Consider the following 16,647-nt stretch of genomic DNA (forward strand, 5'->3'; position numbering starts at 1 on the left):
AATACCATTTTGTTTTATTACTTACTTCGTTTGGAGTACCAAGAAACTGAATTCACTACGAATTTTGACCAGGATGAACGGCATGTGAAATGCAATTTTAGATTCCCTTGCCGAGTAATTTACCCAGCTGTTTGTTTCGCAAGTTTTAGGAAACACAGTGGTAAAAATTTGAATTCGGTTTCGCTAGGTAGAAATCTTTTGATTTCTCTTTTTGTTTTTAGATGGCGTAGTTACGTCACTATATAGTTATTTTGATAACTATTGTCTAGGACGGGAGAGATTTTTGTTTTGGTTCAGAGCAGTGGCTATACCGTTCTGACGAGACCTAAAGAGGTCGAAATACGTATAAGCGGTTGTCGCTGCCCTGTATCAAAACAAAAATCTAATATCGTCATTATGTAAAAAAAAAAAATAAAACCAAAAAGGACAAAGGAACAGTAAAAAACAAAGTCCTCGGTCGCGTCGCTTTTCATAATGTATGTGGCACTTGTAGAGGACATAGTAGAAACAAACTATTCCAAACCACGGCCTATATATACACTTCGGAATCCTTCATCATAAATCATCAGAACAGTTATTTTCCAAATTAGAAAGCTTAAATGAATAAGTATAGCGGAAAAAAAAAACAAAATATAATTAGAATTAAATATACCACGGGAAGTATAGTTTTGGTATTTTTATCGGTGAGTAAACTGTAGTGAGTAATAATTACTAGAAACTGGATTATATGCAAAATGTTTATGCATATAAGTATTTTCTTAGTTTCAAAAGTCAGATTATTTGATCAATATAATTAAGGACTACCTCAATGAAAGGTATGTCCAAGTGGCAAAACCTAAAGACCTGAAAACATCAGCAGGTGTACCGCAAGGATCCGTACTAGGACCAATGCTTTGGAACATTTTATATAATGAAATCCTAGAAATCGACTATGGAGCAGAGACCAAAGCTATTGCATACGCAGACGATTTAGCTCTACTCATTCAGTGTAACAATAACTTGGAAATAGAAATGCTAGTCAACAGAAGCTGTAGAAAAGTCAAAAGATGGATGGTGAAACAAGATCTAAAGTTGGCAACAGAAAAAACAGAAATTCTGATCTTGAAAGGCCCTAGAGCCCGCCCAAACCTGGCTTTTGTAGTAGGTAATACAAGTATAGAGCCTACGTACTGTGCTAAATATCTGGGCATCCAACTAGACACAGGTCTAAGATTTACAAAGCACCTGATGAAAGTAGTCCAAAGAGCAGAAGAGAGAACCGCGGCATTAATAAAAATTATGCCAAATATCGGCGGTCCAAGTGCCCTCAAAAGAAGAATGTACCTTCAGATTGTGAATTCTACCCTCTTATACGGCGCTACCGTATGGTACGAAGCCTTGAGAATGGCTAAGTATAAAGAACTGCTTGCAAAGGCACAAAGGAAGCCTCTACTAAAGGTAGCAAGCGCATACCGGACTCCTTCTACGATTGCCCTACAGGTCATAACAGGTACGCTCCCCATTCACCTCCTAGCTAAAGAAAGAGACACTTTATATAACAGAGAAAACGGTCATTTACCCGAAATAAAATCCGAAGTAAGATCACATATGCTCCAAATATGGCAAAATAAATGGGAGGCACAAACGGAGAAGGCACAATGGACCAAAATGTTAATCCCTGATGTGGTAACTTGGTCTAAATGTAGGTTCAGAAGGTTAAATTATTTTTTTACACAATTTCTCACCGGCCATGGCTCCTTTAGGTCGTAAACGTATAGAATAAAGAAGACAACAAATGATTTGTGCATAGATTGTGGTGTCATAGACGACGCAGAACACTGCATTTTTGCTTGCACTACTTTCCAAAGAGAACGGAATAATCTAATATCAAGGCTAGGAGCGATAACGCCCAACAATCTGATACAGAAAGCGACGCAAAACAAAGAATCCTACGATGTTACTGTCGACATAATTACGCAAATTATAAAGAAAAAGGAGACGCTAGAAAGAGCGAGACAGGAACAGGGTGGTTGAGGTAACAAATTGCATAAGACGCTGTCATGAGTTCTTTACAGCTCGGCTGCACGACGGAATAGACGGCACCTTTACAGCCAGATCTGTAATTATATTACGTACGTAGTTTTCACGACCTCATGCCTCTTTTAATTCACAATCCTTCCTTGTCAGGCTGAACACACCTGCACTTTTATGAACCCATAGTTTGTTTCCCCACAATACCGTCTTTGCATATCATTTTAAGTGGTTCTTATCGTTTTTAGGTAAGAACCCTTTTACAATTTTCTCCCAAATTTTCAGACTGCACAAGGCATCTCAATGTTTCGTTCACCGATTGAACTCGTCCGGGGGTGCCTCGTCCGAAGAAGGGGTGGTTTTTAGTTGGTAGGCGACTGGTCAGGGCTGCATGTGGCGCATATAATCCATACTTTGGATGCTATGTCCTAGCATGTGCTCCTTTCCGGATCGAATCCAACAGTACTAGGGACATCTTCCCTAGTCGGTTTAGAACCTTTCCACCTCAGTCCAAAAAAAAAAAAGTTTCAAAAGTAATGCATCACCCAAAATTTTTGCTACTCGGAACTATTTTTAGAAACTACTGTTATAGATCATTTATAAAATAAATATCATAACTTTGACACTTATTTTTTGTTTTAAAAGATATACTGTTTTTTTAGATATATATATAATAACGGATTTATTACGGCTGTCGCCGCTTCTCCGCCCCCAATTTCCATCTTTTTCTGTCATATGCAGTTGCCTCTTCTAAGTCTCTTGCCGCCATTGCTTCATCAATATCGTTGCGCCAACTTCTCCGTGGTCGTCCTCTCTTTCTTCTTTCAGGAGGGATCCATTCCAGTACTCTCCTAGGCCATCTGTACTCTGGCATTCTTTTAACATGTCCGAACCAGATTAATTGTTTTCTTTCTATGTCATCATTGATATTTCTCTCCATTTTCATTTCGTTTCTTATTTGTTCGTTTCTAACTCTCTCCAGTTTCGATCTACCGCAGCTTCGTCTCAAATAATCCATTTCTGTCGTCATAAGTTTGTTTTTATTAGCTTTGGTGACGTCCCATACTTCCGAACCGTAAAGTGTAATACTTTGAACTATACTACCGTAAATGTGTTTTTTGGTTTCTCGTCGAATTGTTTTTTGCCAGAGAAGAGAGTTTAAGGCACGGGTCGCTGCTCTGCCCTTGTTTATTCTTTCCCTGATTTCATCTGCGCTATTTCCCTTCTTGTTGAAAATGACCCCCAAATATTTGCAGGATTGCACGCCTTTGATTTTGTCGTCTTCCAAGACTAGGTCACATATTTCATCTGTTCCCACTGAGAGATATTCACATTTTGTCATATTCATGTTTAGACCTGCCACCTCATATTCTTCTTGCAGTTTTCTTACCATATAGCTAAGATCGTAGCTGTCTTCGGCAATTACTACCTGGTCATCCGCAAAGAAAAGTGTATATAGCTTGTTTTCTTCCACCGTTATTCCCATGTTTCTACATTTTTTTACCCATTTCACTAAGGATCTGTCCAAATAGATTTTAAATAAGGTGGGTGACAGACAGCAGCCTTGTCGTAGTCCTTTTGTTGTTTGAAAAGGAGAGGTGATTTCTTGTCCCATTTTAATTCTCGCAAAGTTTTGTTCGTAATATTTTTGAGTGGCGTTAATAAGAATTGGGTTTATTTTCAAGTTACCCATTTCTATCCATAGTTGGGAGATCGGTACACTGTCATATGCTTTTTCCAAATCTATTAAAGCTATATGAGTTTCTCTATTTCTCTGCACTCGTTTTTCCATTGCAATTTTTAATGTGAAGATATTATCCATAGTGGAGCGTCCGGCCCTAAATCCCGCTTGTTCTTCGGGTTGTTTGTCTTTAATATCATTTTCTATCAGGTTTCGTAGTACTTTTGAGTATAGTCGGCCTATAGTAGCAATCACTGCGATCCCTCTATAGTTTTTAGGATCCATCTTTGTGCCTTTCTTGTGTATTGGAGAGATATACGATTGTCTCCATTCTTCTGGAACTTCTTCTCCGTTTAAGCATCTTTCGAATAATTTTCGGATCATCTCAAACAGTTTTGATGATCCATATCTAATCAACTCTGGATGTATTCCGCCTGGGCCTGGAGATTTTTTTAATTTCATTCCCTTAACTGCTTCATTCACTTGTTCTATTGATATTTCGATTCTTCCTTCTACTTCCACTTGTTCATTTGTCTGTTTAAACCTTTCTCTTCTCTCTGTTAATAAGTTCTCAAAATGCTCTACCCATGTGTTCTCTGGTATTCTATTTATTATGACTTGGTTTTTTGTCGTTGTTCTCATCGTTTTTATAGTTCTCCAGGCTTCAGAGCTCTTTGTCCCTCCTATATGGTTGTCTAGGTAATGGCATTTTTGTTCCCATGTACTATTTTTCTTTTTAACCACTTCTCGTTTGACTTCTTTATTCAAATTTTTATATTGTTGTTTTGTACGTTCGTCTCCCTGTTGTAATAACTGTAGATATACTTCCTTCTTTCTTTTTATCTTTTCTTCCACTTCTTTATCCCACCAATATGGTTTATCTACTCTTCGTACCTGTGGCCCTAAGGCTTCTAGCGCTGCGTCTTTCATGCAGTTTTTTATATGTTCGTATTCATCCGTCGTTGATCTGTGTGATTCCTGTAGTTTTTGTGTTAGTCTCCAGGAGTAAAGTAACTGTGTGCTCTCGTTATCTAGATTATCTAAGGTGTACGTAGTTCTCTCTATTTTTTCTCTGTGTTCTTTGTTGATGTCTGTGTGGTTCCTGTCTACGAATGGTGTATATATTTTTCCTATTATCAGGCAGTGGTCCGAGCCGCACTCTGCTCCTCTATTCACCTTTACGTCCTGTACTCTTAACTTAGTTTGTTGTCTTGTTATGAAATAATCTATTATCGATTTTAGACCTCTTGTGTGCTGATACCAGGTGTATTTATGTATGTTCTTGTGGGCGAAAAAACCATTCAAAATCTTTAACTCATATTGTTGGCATATATTTATGAGTCTTTCTCCGTTGTTGTTAACAGTTTCTTCTCCATGCATGCCTACCACTTTACTTTGAACTTGTTTTCCTACTCTGGCATTCAGGTCTCCTCCGCATATAATCTCATGGCTGTCAGGAATTTCGTTCAGGATTTTTCTAAAGTCATCTTCAAAAGCTTCCTTTTCTTGCACTGAGTAGTCATCATTTACGGCATATACCCCCAGAATTGTTATTTGTGTTCCTCTTAGGAGAACCGTCACTTTAATAAAACGTTCGTTGTATGCTTCCCAAGATTTAATATATTTTTCAAATTTCTTGTGTACAAATATTGATATCCCTGCTCTTGCTCTTTGATCCTTTCCCACTCCTGAGAAGAAATGTACATAGTCTTTTAATTTTTCGCTTCCATTTCCTTTTTTCTTGGTCTCAGAGAGAATGGCTATATCTAATTTTCGATTTACAAATTCCTGCATAATTTCTTGTTGTTTGTTCCGGATTCCCTGTATATTCCAGATTCCGTAATTCATGGTCCATTTTCGTTGCTGTTTTCGTCTACTGTAATTTCCGTCCGGTAACCGAGGCTCATTGGGTATTTTAGCACTGTAGAATTTTCACAAGTGTAAGGTCGCTGGCCTTACGACTTAACCCCCATCCTTGGAGGACCGAATTTTCTGTTGGGGTTTATTCCCCTAGCCGATATGTTCCAGTTTTTAGGCGCCAGAAACTCGCCTTTTACCCTCTCTCGTCTGCTACATAACGTACTCCCATTGTACGCCATGCACCCAGTGGTTACGCGACATGGTATGTCTTCGTGGACGTGAGAGTAGGATTTGCTGGCAGAGCTGAGTTTTATTCCTAAAACCTCCAACTCATTCGTTGGAAAACAGTGGGCATTTCTTAGCGTTTTGTTACGACAAAAGCATCGGCAGCTTCATGTCGCCCCCAAGACCCCTTACCAGCCTTTAACCACCTGTTTTTTTAGATAAAAAATTAAAAACTACCATACAATTTTTTTAACTAAAATACATTTAACAATTTTAATATAGTATATTTTCACGACAGACATCGATGTAAGCCTGGGTTTGAGCTCTATTACTGCTAAGTCAATCACTTATTTCCTGTGGCAAATTGATTCTCCCATTCTTCTCTACAGGCAATATTATGATGGATTCTAGGAGAATTCCTTCGGGCATAAACAGCTCTGGTCTCGTCTGAATAAAGCATAAAATTCCAAAACTGTTATGAAAGCTGTATGTATTCTTGAGGCGGTGCAAACATATCTAGGTTTTAGATGAGGAACTCTTATTTGTCGACGACTCCTCAAATCTGATTCTAAAATTCTTCTTCTTATTGTAGCCAACTATAGTCTGACTCCTATAATATGCCTAAAGTCTCTTAAAAAACTAGTATAGACATGGAAGAATTTCTCCGAATGGAAATTCTGATATACCTATTCTGTTGCTCATTGGTAACTCGAGATCTACCAGACCAAGCTCTATTCTGTATTGAATCTGTCTCCAGAAATGTATTCCATATCCATGAGACGTCATTCTGATAAACACTCACTTTTTCAGCCACGTACCACTATGAATGGTCTTCTTAACTAAAGCGATAATTTTTGCACGGTTAAACCCAAAAACAAATTACTATTTCTTATAAATCACGTTTTCACAAATTTTACCAGAATAAATTTTTCAAATGTTTCAAATGTGGGTTGCACACCCAAACTTATATCAAAAGTAGAACATCTATCCTTTTCTATATTATCACAGTCTAGTCTGTTCTAAATAAATAATTTTAATAAATTAACACACATTTCCAAAATATACCTCTTAAATAAATATAAATAACTTTTCTTAAATACACATCAAATCATCATATCAAATGTCAAATCACATTTAATTTTCAACAAACAATTTACACAATACCTACATTCCTAGTCTAGTTGTTAATATCTTTCTCCTCAAGAACTTCCCTTTATTTGTTAAATAGTTGCAATAAAACCGATGATCACCTGCCACCAGTTTACCATAACAGTTTTTAACTATTTTTTCTTAAACATTAAATAATAATCCTTGTATCGGCATGTAAGTAATATTTATCAGTTTTTTATTTATTTAATTTCACTTTTACTAGATTTTTTTTCACTTCAGATGTATTTTGTTTATTTATTCAATTTTAAAGTCATACTTAATATTCAAACACATATAATATTGGCATAACTGCTGTATATTCTGTACCAGACAGTACACTAATACGGGTTATTATATTTTCAGCATTTAGTTTACATTGTACCGTTCACCTGAAGACGCATAGCAAATTCTAGTATGCGAAACTATTCGTTGCTGGTAGAATAAATTGATTGTGAGTACGTCTTGTTCTTATTTCTTTTTACCTATTTGAAATGGACTCACACAGGCAACATAATCAAGATTTCGTCTATAACTATTTATTTCATTTTAATAAAATAATATTTGCCTGAATCATCTTTATTTTTAAAGGGTGTTTTTTTAGAGATATAGAACTTTAAAACGGAATAAAACAGATGATTTTTATAAACTGACATAAGATTGACTTTATTCGAAAGATAACCTTTTGACATTATAATTTAAATATGACTTTTGGCATATGACCGCCAAGGCTGGATCTGACGTAGTCCAATTTAGAGGTCCAATTTTCGATCCCTTTTTCCAATTATTTGTCGCCGGATATCAGCAATAACGCCGCGAATATTGTCAACCAAGCGGTTCATCGTTTCCAATGTTAAATCGCACGATATTGGAGGTCAATTCACGACCCGAAACGTAAAACTATGAGATTACGAAACGTTTCCTTTAATAAATCAACTGTGGTACGAGCTGTGTGACATGTTGCACCGTCTTATTGAAACAACAATTCTGCACGTCATGGATGTTTAATTGTGAAGTGAAAAAGGCAGTAATAATGTCTCTATAGCGGTCACCATTGACTGTAACGTTCTGGCCAGCAACGTTTTTAAAGTAGTACGGTCCAATTATTCCACCAGACCATAAATCACACCGGTCAGTATTTTTGGATGTATTGATTTCTTAACATACATTTGAGGATTATCTTAACTCCAAATAGGGCAGTTAGGTGTGTAACCGTAGCCATTCAACCAAAACTGAGCTTCATTGCTAAACAAAATTCGCTAATCAAAATCATAATCAACGGCAATCTCGTTTTGGACCCACTCACCGAATCTACGAATCTACGGCTTGCTAGGTCATAATATACCTTCAATTCTTACATGAGTTAAGCAAGATCGTTCCGCAAGATCTTCCATAAAATCGTAGACTAATTTTCGAAACCGAATTCAAGAATTCCGCTTTAATCTGTGCCTTCTTAAAATTGCAAGGCAAAACAGACGTTGATAAAGATGTTAAGAGAGACATGGGGAATCTAAAAATTGCATTCCACAACATATCTCCTCAACTAAGCAAAATTCTTAGCGAATTGGTTTCTAGTACTCGTACAGAGTACTAGATTTCGGCCAAATAGGCCTCATCACAGCGGCTTTCGCAATCGCTCTGAACGTGAAATAAATCTTCTCTGTCTTAGGAAGCAACTCTAACATGGCTTCGTATAAACGCAATGTAGCGACATCTGATAATAAAATCGTAGACTAATTTTCGAAACCAAATTCAAGAATTCCGCTTTATTCTGTGCCTTCTAAAAATTGCAAGGCAAAACAAACGTTAATAAAGATGTTAAGAGAGCCATGGGGAATCTAAAAATTGCATTCCACAACATATCTCCTCAACTAAGCAAAATTCTTAGCAAATTGGTTTCTAGTACTTGTACACAGTATATCGACATATAAAGGAAAAGACAGTCAAGATTTGATTTCACGTACAGGCGCTTGCGCATCCGCTTATACGTATTTCGGCCCAATAAGCCTCATCGGAGCGGCTTTCGCAATCGCTCTGAACGTGAAATAAATTGCGATTTTATTGCGAAAGCCGCCGATTTTATTTTCGATTGCGAAAGCCGCTCTGATGAGGCCTATTGGGCCGAAATACGTATAAGCGGATGCGCAAGCGCCCTGTACGTGAAGTCAAAGTACGTGAAGTCAAATCTTGACTGTCCTTTCCTTTTTATTTCGATCTGTACAAGTACTAGAAACCAATTCGCTAAGAATTTTGCTTAGTTGAGGAGATATGTTGTGGAATGCAATTTTTAGATTCCCCATGTTTCTCTTAACATCTTTATTAACGTCTGTTTTGCCTTGCAATTTTTAGAAGGTACAGATTAAAGCGGAATTCTTGAATTTGGTTTCGAAAATTAGTCTACGATTTTATTATCAGATGTCACTACATTGCGTCTATACGAAGCCATGTTAGAGTTGCTTCCTAAGACATTGAAGATTTATTTCACGTTCAGAGCGATTGCGAAAGCCGCTCTGATGAGGCCTATTGGGCCGAAATACGTATAAGCGGATGCGCAAGCGCCCTGTACGTAAAATCAAATCTTGACTGTCTTTTCTTTTTTATCTTCCATAAAGTGCATGGACACGTATCTAACTGCTGTGCATGATGGCAGATAGACTGATTCGGGTCTTCCTGTATGCTATGCTCTAGAGCAGCAACAACTACTTCTGTACGCACTGTACGACATGTCTGTGAATGCATATTATCAGTAATAAACGGTAAGAGTAAACGTGGTCCAAAAACGTATCATGGTTAATCGAATTACGTGCTATAATGGATATTAGTTATGGTTGACCATAAAATGGACGTAGTGAGCGATATGTATTTTGAACAGAACCACAATTTTCAAAATAAATTTGTACAATGTGGAAGCATTGTTCAGGTGTCAGATCTATTCATGCTGAAGTGCCAAACCTAACTTAACATAAATCATGACAGCTGTCAAAATGCCCGACTGTTAAAAAGTGTTACCAACTTATTTTCACCTATTTAATTTTTTTCCCATTCTCCTTGTGACTTTTTTATTTCCATGCTGCTTATTATTGGCCTTCACTGTCAACATAAATTAATAATAAAGGAAGACAGTTTAAATGGAATTAAACTGAACAAAAACGCACTACAATTTGTTTTTTTGCTTATATTGAATAACACCGCTACAATATCACTTTAAGTCCTTTTATGGCAATCACTAAATTAATTCAGCCAGTCGTTTTCACATCATATATCACACAGACCACACAATAAACCTTTTTTCAGCTCCACTGAATTACCTAATGAACCATATGATTATAATTGTCTCATCTTGAGGAGTAAATTTCACTTATTCGCTAGCGACTGCCTTTTTCGGCATAAAATAAATTATATATAACGCGTAGGCCCTTAATTAAATGCTGTGAATACGCTATTTAATGAAACTCGCTAATTAATTTAATGGATGATTTATTTACATTATCCTTCAACTAAAATTACATCTCTGTACGTGTTGAGGTAACCTTTGAAGCCCCGATATGTTTCAGTATTTCAATTTCATACGTCTATAATAGGAAGTTTACCAATTTGCTTTGGTAGTAAACAAATTTATTGTTTCAAGTAAAATATTTATATAATAAGAACAGCGACGTCATAAAAGTGAAATACGGAAGCTATTAGTTGTGCTAATTATTATTGTAAATATGTCCAAGATGTATTTAGAGCAGAGTCCTACTGTAAAGATGAAAATAGTAGGTAGGGTATTAACTTTCGCATAGAACCACAGTTATTTTTATTTGCTTAAGGATATTTTATCTAAAAATTATTTTGAAGTGAATACTTATTATCGTTCGGTATCATGTTTTTGCACGGGCCCGAAGTAATATTTCTGTGGTGTTATGGCAGAAGTTGAAATGTCCAAAAAATCGTGTTTTTGGTTTTCAATTGATATGTACTCTAAAAAGGATGTTTAACAAGGTGGTATAAGTAGATATGTGCCTAAGTGAAAAATGAATATGTCAAAATTAAGAAAAGTTTAAGTAGCCAGAACATGATATATTACCCACACATCAAAAATGCAATGGTAAAATTCAGATGTCGACAAAAGATGATAATGTAGACATATCAATTTTGCCCTACTTATGTAGGTGGTAAGGATACGGCATAACTGATCAAAAAATTGTCGGTACAAATAACTAGTAGTACGGTAGAAGCTCTTCGCTTTTGACAGTAACATTGAAGGATCGATCAAATAAAATCGATATTGAATAATCATCAGAAAATGTCCTAATGGGTTTCTATCAGCAGACAGTCGTGGGCATCACGAGCCTGCAAATAAAGTGAAAAATAAAGGAGAAATAATGAAAACTCGTAAAGAACAATATCCGAAATATGAGAGCCATTATTCAAGACGAGATACCTCAAAATTATACCTTCCTAGCAATCTCAACGTTAAAAAAATGTTCGATGAATATAAAAAAGAACATAAAAGCAGTGGTTGTAAACCTGGATCTTATGATGTGTTTAAAAACGTTTTTAAGATGACAGGATACAAATTTAAGAGGCCACACGTTGACAACTATAAAACATGTCATATGTTTTCTATGAAATTGAAGCAATGCAAAAACAATGAGGAGAAAACTGATGTAAAGGTAGAGTGTAATCAATACAAAGAAGCCGCTGATTTGGGTTACTCAAGCAAACGAAATGATAAAGCTGCTGCTGCAATATCATCTGAAAAACGAGTTCTTGCGTTCGATTTGCAACAAGTGTTAAACACACCATCTTTGACATCAAACATTTCTTTCTATAAACGTTTATTGTCGACTTATAACTTAACAGTTAGGGATTGCAGTGCAGGCATAATCGATTGTTTTATGTGACATGAAGGTATTGCAAAAAGAAGATCAGAAGATATTGCGTCATGTTTATTTAAGAAACTGTGCAGTTTATCTTCTAATGTGTCATACGTAATAACCTATTCTGACACTTGCGGCGGACAAAACCGCAATATTAATATGAGCATAATAATGAGTTACGTAGTAGTAACTTTACCGTATATTAAAGTGATAGATCAAAAATTTCTACTTCCTGGTCATACTCATCTAGAGTATGACGTCGATTACGCTAAACTAGAAAGATCAAAACAACTAAAAGATATTCCCATAGTGATTCCTCGTGACTGGTATCAATTTGTAAGAAAAGTTCGTGGTAGCAAGCTGTTTCGAGTTCATGAATTAACACAAACCGATTTTTTTTATTTCCGATAAGTTTTTAAATGACATTTTAATTAAAAAAAGCTACAAGTAATAGAGGGATTAAAATCAATTGGTTAAAAATAAGATGGATTAGATATGAAGAACTATTTGGAGTTCTTAAAATTAAATTTAGTCTAGATGAAAATGAAGAATTCAAGACCCTGTTACCAATCTCCTTATTTTGATATGTTCTACCAAAATTAAAAAAAAAGATGGCAAAAATGGATATGTTTTAATATATGATTTTATATTGTTATTAATTAAATGAAATTTATTATTTTGAAATGATGACAATCGTTACGAATCGATTCTTTTATTGACATATATTCCTTTAGTTTTTTATTCCTCATTTAAAGTCTGTATTTTGTTAGTAATTTTTCATGTAGTTTTTAAAGCCAAGCTTGTATACTGGCGTTGTATAACTTTTTTTCTCTACAGTAAAATGCTGTAGCAAGCGTCGCGAAAATGGCGCCACGAGAAGGCGACACGAAATAGCGGTTCTTCACGAATAACGTTCTTCGCGGATTATTAAAATATTCCCTTTTAGCGACATTTGTTCTCCATGGCACATGCCATTAGGAGGGTTGGCAAACAAACGTTATTCTCCAATATACAAAAAATTACACTAAGGCTAATTTTATATAACAAGGTCATCAAAATTAATAAATAATAAATTAAATAAATATTCATATAAATGTTATTGCAATAAACTTAATGTGTACCTATATCTTACTAAGTCGTAAGACGTTATAATCAAAATATAAAACAAATGTTAACTTTTAGGATATTCTCTAACATTTTTTCCTTAAACAAGATACGCGAAAAAGCAACATTCTTTATTTAATTCTCAGATGTTATAGTATAAGAACTTTTTCGACATGAGAAAATCAAATTTTTTATGGTGAAACTTTCTAAAAACTAAATTTACGTGGTTTGGGAAGTTACAATTTTTTATATATCGAATTTCTACAAATTGAGTCAACTATACAATCTGCTGATTTGCTGCTTCTTGTATTCTTGTCATATATTCGTAAAATATTTCTTCAAAATTTAGTTTTTCAGCAGTATGTGATATATACGAAGATATTAAAATAATCAGGTGCAATAGAAAAAGTTTTAATTTCTAACACTATTTTTATTTTTTTCAATAACTTCTTTAAGTGTTTTTTAGAACTAAAGTTATATTCAACATTTGATGGAAAGCATATTTATTATGTAATTATTAAGCTATTTAATTGGACTGTTAATAACTATTGTGAAAATAAACAATGAATGTGAAAGATGAGAAGATTGTCAACAATCTTGGCGGTTATACACACCGTTTAATCAACTAAATTATTTAATAATCTTTTTTGAGAACGATTTCTGGAGTGGAAATGGAAATGTTAATTTTTTTAACTAAAATGTAATTGTCATTACCATCAATTGTTGCTTATTCCCATATAAACATAGTAGTTTATTGAAATATTTTAATATAATATAATTGGTTTAAAATATAAATAATGAATAAATAATAAAATTACTTTATTTAATTTTAAGAATATTAAAAATACACAAAACATAGTATGAAGCCCAGCGTTCTTCTTCTTCTTTGAGTGCCTCTCCTATCGGAGATTGGATATCATTAGGGCGATTCTAATTTTATTTACAGCTGTTTTGAATAATTCGTTAGTGGTACAACCAAACCACTCTCTTAAATTTCTCATCCAGGACATTGTTCTACGGCCTGGATTTCTGGGTCCTTGGATTTTTCTTTGCATTATATTTTGTAGGAATGTGTACTTTTGTCCTCTCATCAGATGGCCAAAGTACTCAAGTTTTCTCTTTTTTATATTCAGTATAAATTCTGGATCGTTATTTATTCTGCGCATTACCTCTTCATTTGTAATTTTATCCACCCAACTTATTTTTAGTATACCGAGGTAGCACCCCATTTCCCCGCGTTAGTTCACTGTATTGCCTACTATACCATCTTTCTGAACAGAAGCTTCTATACTGGCATTGTAGGACTTTTTGAAGCGAAGTTTCTATTCGCTCCTTGCAACTGAACAAGTATCACCCTCTATAGGTTATTATATCATCAACATAAGGTTTATACTATATTAGTTATTTATATATATATATATATATATATATATATATATATATATATATATATATATATATATAAGTAACGTTATCGCAGTATATATGTATTAGACATAGATTTTTTGACAGTTATAAATTTGGTTATTTTTATTTTAGGTTATTTTAGATACCCATCCAAGTTTTATTTATATATTGAGGGTTATGTGAATCAAGTCCACTTTTTGTCATTTACGAGTTAACAACGCTATAACATGCAATAACTAGGTAACTTTTCAGTGTTATAATGAACCAAGTCCTAGTTCTGATAATATCAGCTAGACACTAGCAAGTTCTGGTGTTTACTGACAGTCAGAATACTACTGAACCAAGTCCAGGTAATGTTTTTTACTGTGTACAGTTCTGTGTTAACGTGCTTTAAACCTTTAGTTATAGCTTTTGACAGTTTATTACACATTATGGTTATTGGCTAGTTGTATTATGTGATGGATATTTCATCTGGATCAGGTGAAGAGTGGTCGCTAGGCAAATTTGACAAAGGTAAATACAATGTTATTAACTAACTGTAATGTTACGTCTGGTCGCAACTATTGTACGGGGTAGAAACATGGACACTAAAAGCGCAAATAGTTAAGAAGATTGAAGCCTTGGAACTTTGGATATACCGGAAAATGTTGAGAATTCCATGGACTGCCAGGGTCACCAATGAGGAAGTGCTGAGAAGGATGGGTCGAGACAAAAAATTGTTGAGAACGATAAAAGTACGCAAGACTGCATACCTTGGACACATACTGAGAAATAATAAATATAGTCTTCTGCAGGTCATCATGCAGGGTAGAGTCGATGGCAAAAAGGGAATAGGTAGAAAGAGGAAGTAATGGCTGCGAAATATTCGAGACTGAACAAACATGACTGTAGATGAATTATTCTACGTTGCAAAAGACAGAGAAGCTTTTAAAAATGTGATCGCCAACCTCCGTTAATGGGGACGGCATAGGAAGAAGAAGAAATACAATGTTGTTATAGTTTAGTTTATGATTGTTACACAAAGTGTTTGACATTGATTGAAACGTATATCACAGCCTGATCTATTGCAGTAAACATCTAATTTCATATATTTTTTTAGAGGGTAATATTTTAGCTGACTATAACAAGACTGTTTTGTTGGCAAACTTGAAACGGAGCCGTCCGCCCAAGAGCCCTCTAACCCAAAACATTTCTCATGATTTGACTCAACCCAGTACATCAAGAGAGAAAAGATATTTAAATTTAAATACTAAAACCTAAAAAAGAATATTTTATTGCTTGATGAGAGCGAATGATGAAATTAAATGTTTAAAATAAATTGGTTCTAGTGCAATATATTTACGAAACGAAAATTTTGTCTATTTGTTTCTCTTGTCTTATAGATATGTTTTGTATGGGAAAATTTGTTTTATAATTTAATTTGTTTTAAGTTTATGGAGCTCTAGGTGACATCATACCTGTCTCGGATACTGCTAACAGCTACATCATTCCTCCGCCTGTCCATTTAGATTGGGAAAATAAAGCGATTTCCCGAGGAAGAAAGCGCCTGAGAAACTTTGAAAACTGGAATGTTAACAAAAGGAAGTTGAATCGTAACAGCGCTAAAACGTACACATTTCGCAGTAATAAAGTAACGCAAGCGAAGATATTTCCCTCTGAGTATGACTGTAAATGCCCCAAAAATTGCCGTTAAGAAGTTCTCTTCTAAAGATACAATGAAATCATTTTTATTCATTTTGGAAACTGGCAGATTACTACTCAAACGGTTTTTTGCAGGGCTTAGTTAAGGCCTTAACTGTCAGTAGGCATCGGACAAGAGAGGGATCAGGAGAAGTAAAATTAAAGATGTATCAGTACGTTATTCCCGATGAACATAATTGAGGGTTTATAAGACCTACTTTCTTGCCATTTAACAAATAAGTTGGGAACGATTATACAGATGTTTAAATAAAACAGAAGTTACAGTCGTTATTGACGCAAGCGGAAAAGTAGCGTGGCGACTCAGATGTTGTTCACTATATATAAAGTCATTTCCCTGCTATCAAAGCCACTATACAAGCAACGACAATGAGAACAAAAGATACTTAGGTTCAGATTTGAATATTAAAAAAATGTACGATTTATATAAAGGGAAATGTGAAAGTGGGAACAGAAATTCTGTATAAGAAAAATATTACTACCAAATCTTTAGCTAAAAATTTAACTTGCACTTTAAATGACACTTGCAGCAACTGTGAACAAGTTGTTTAAAAAAACTCGTGCTGAAACTGATGAGAAAAAGACAGCCGACTTAAAGAGAGAAAGAGAACTGCAACTGAACGGCGAGCAGGCAGAACAAGCGCGCGCAGA

At 35.0% G+C, this 16,647-nt stretch overlaps 1 protein-coding gene across 2 annotated transcripts in view; it reads right to left on the reverse strand.

Moving 5' to 3' along the window:
- The window catches only part of ETHR (ecdysis triggering hormone receptor), a 337,454-nt gene that overhangs the window by 161,656 nt on the left and 159,151 nt on the right, over window positions 1-16,647 (reverse strand). The gene's annotated exons all lie outside the window — the stretch shown is intronic.

This window comes from Diabrotica undecimpunctata, chromosome 5, assembly GCF_040954645.1.
Source record: "Diabrotica undecimpunctata isolate CICGRU chromosome 5, icDiaUnde3, whole genome shotgun sequence".
NCBI classification, from domain to species: Eukaryota; Metazoa; Arthropoda; class Insecta; order Coleoptera; family Chrysomelidae; genus Diabrotica; species Diabrotica undecimpunctata.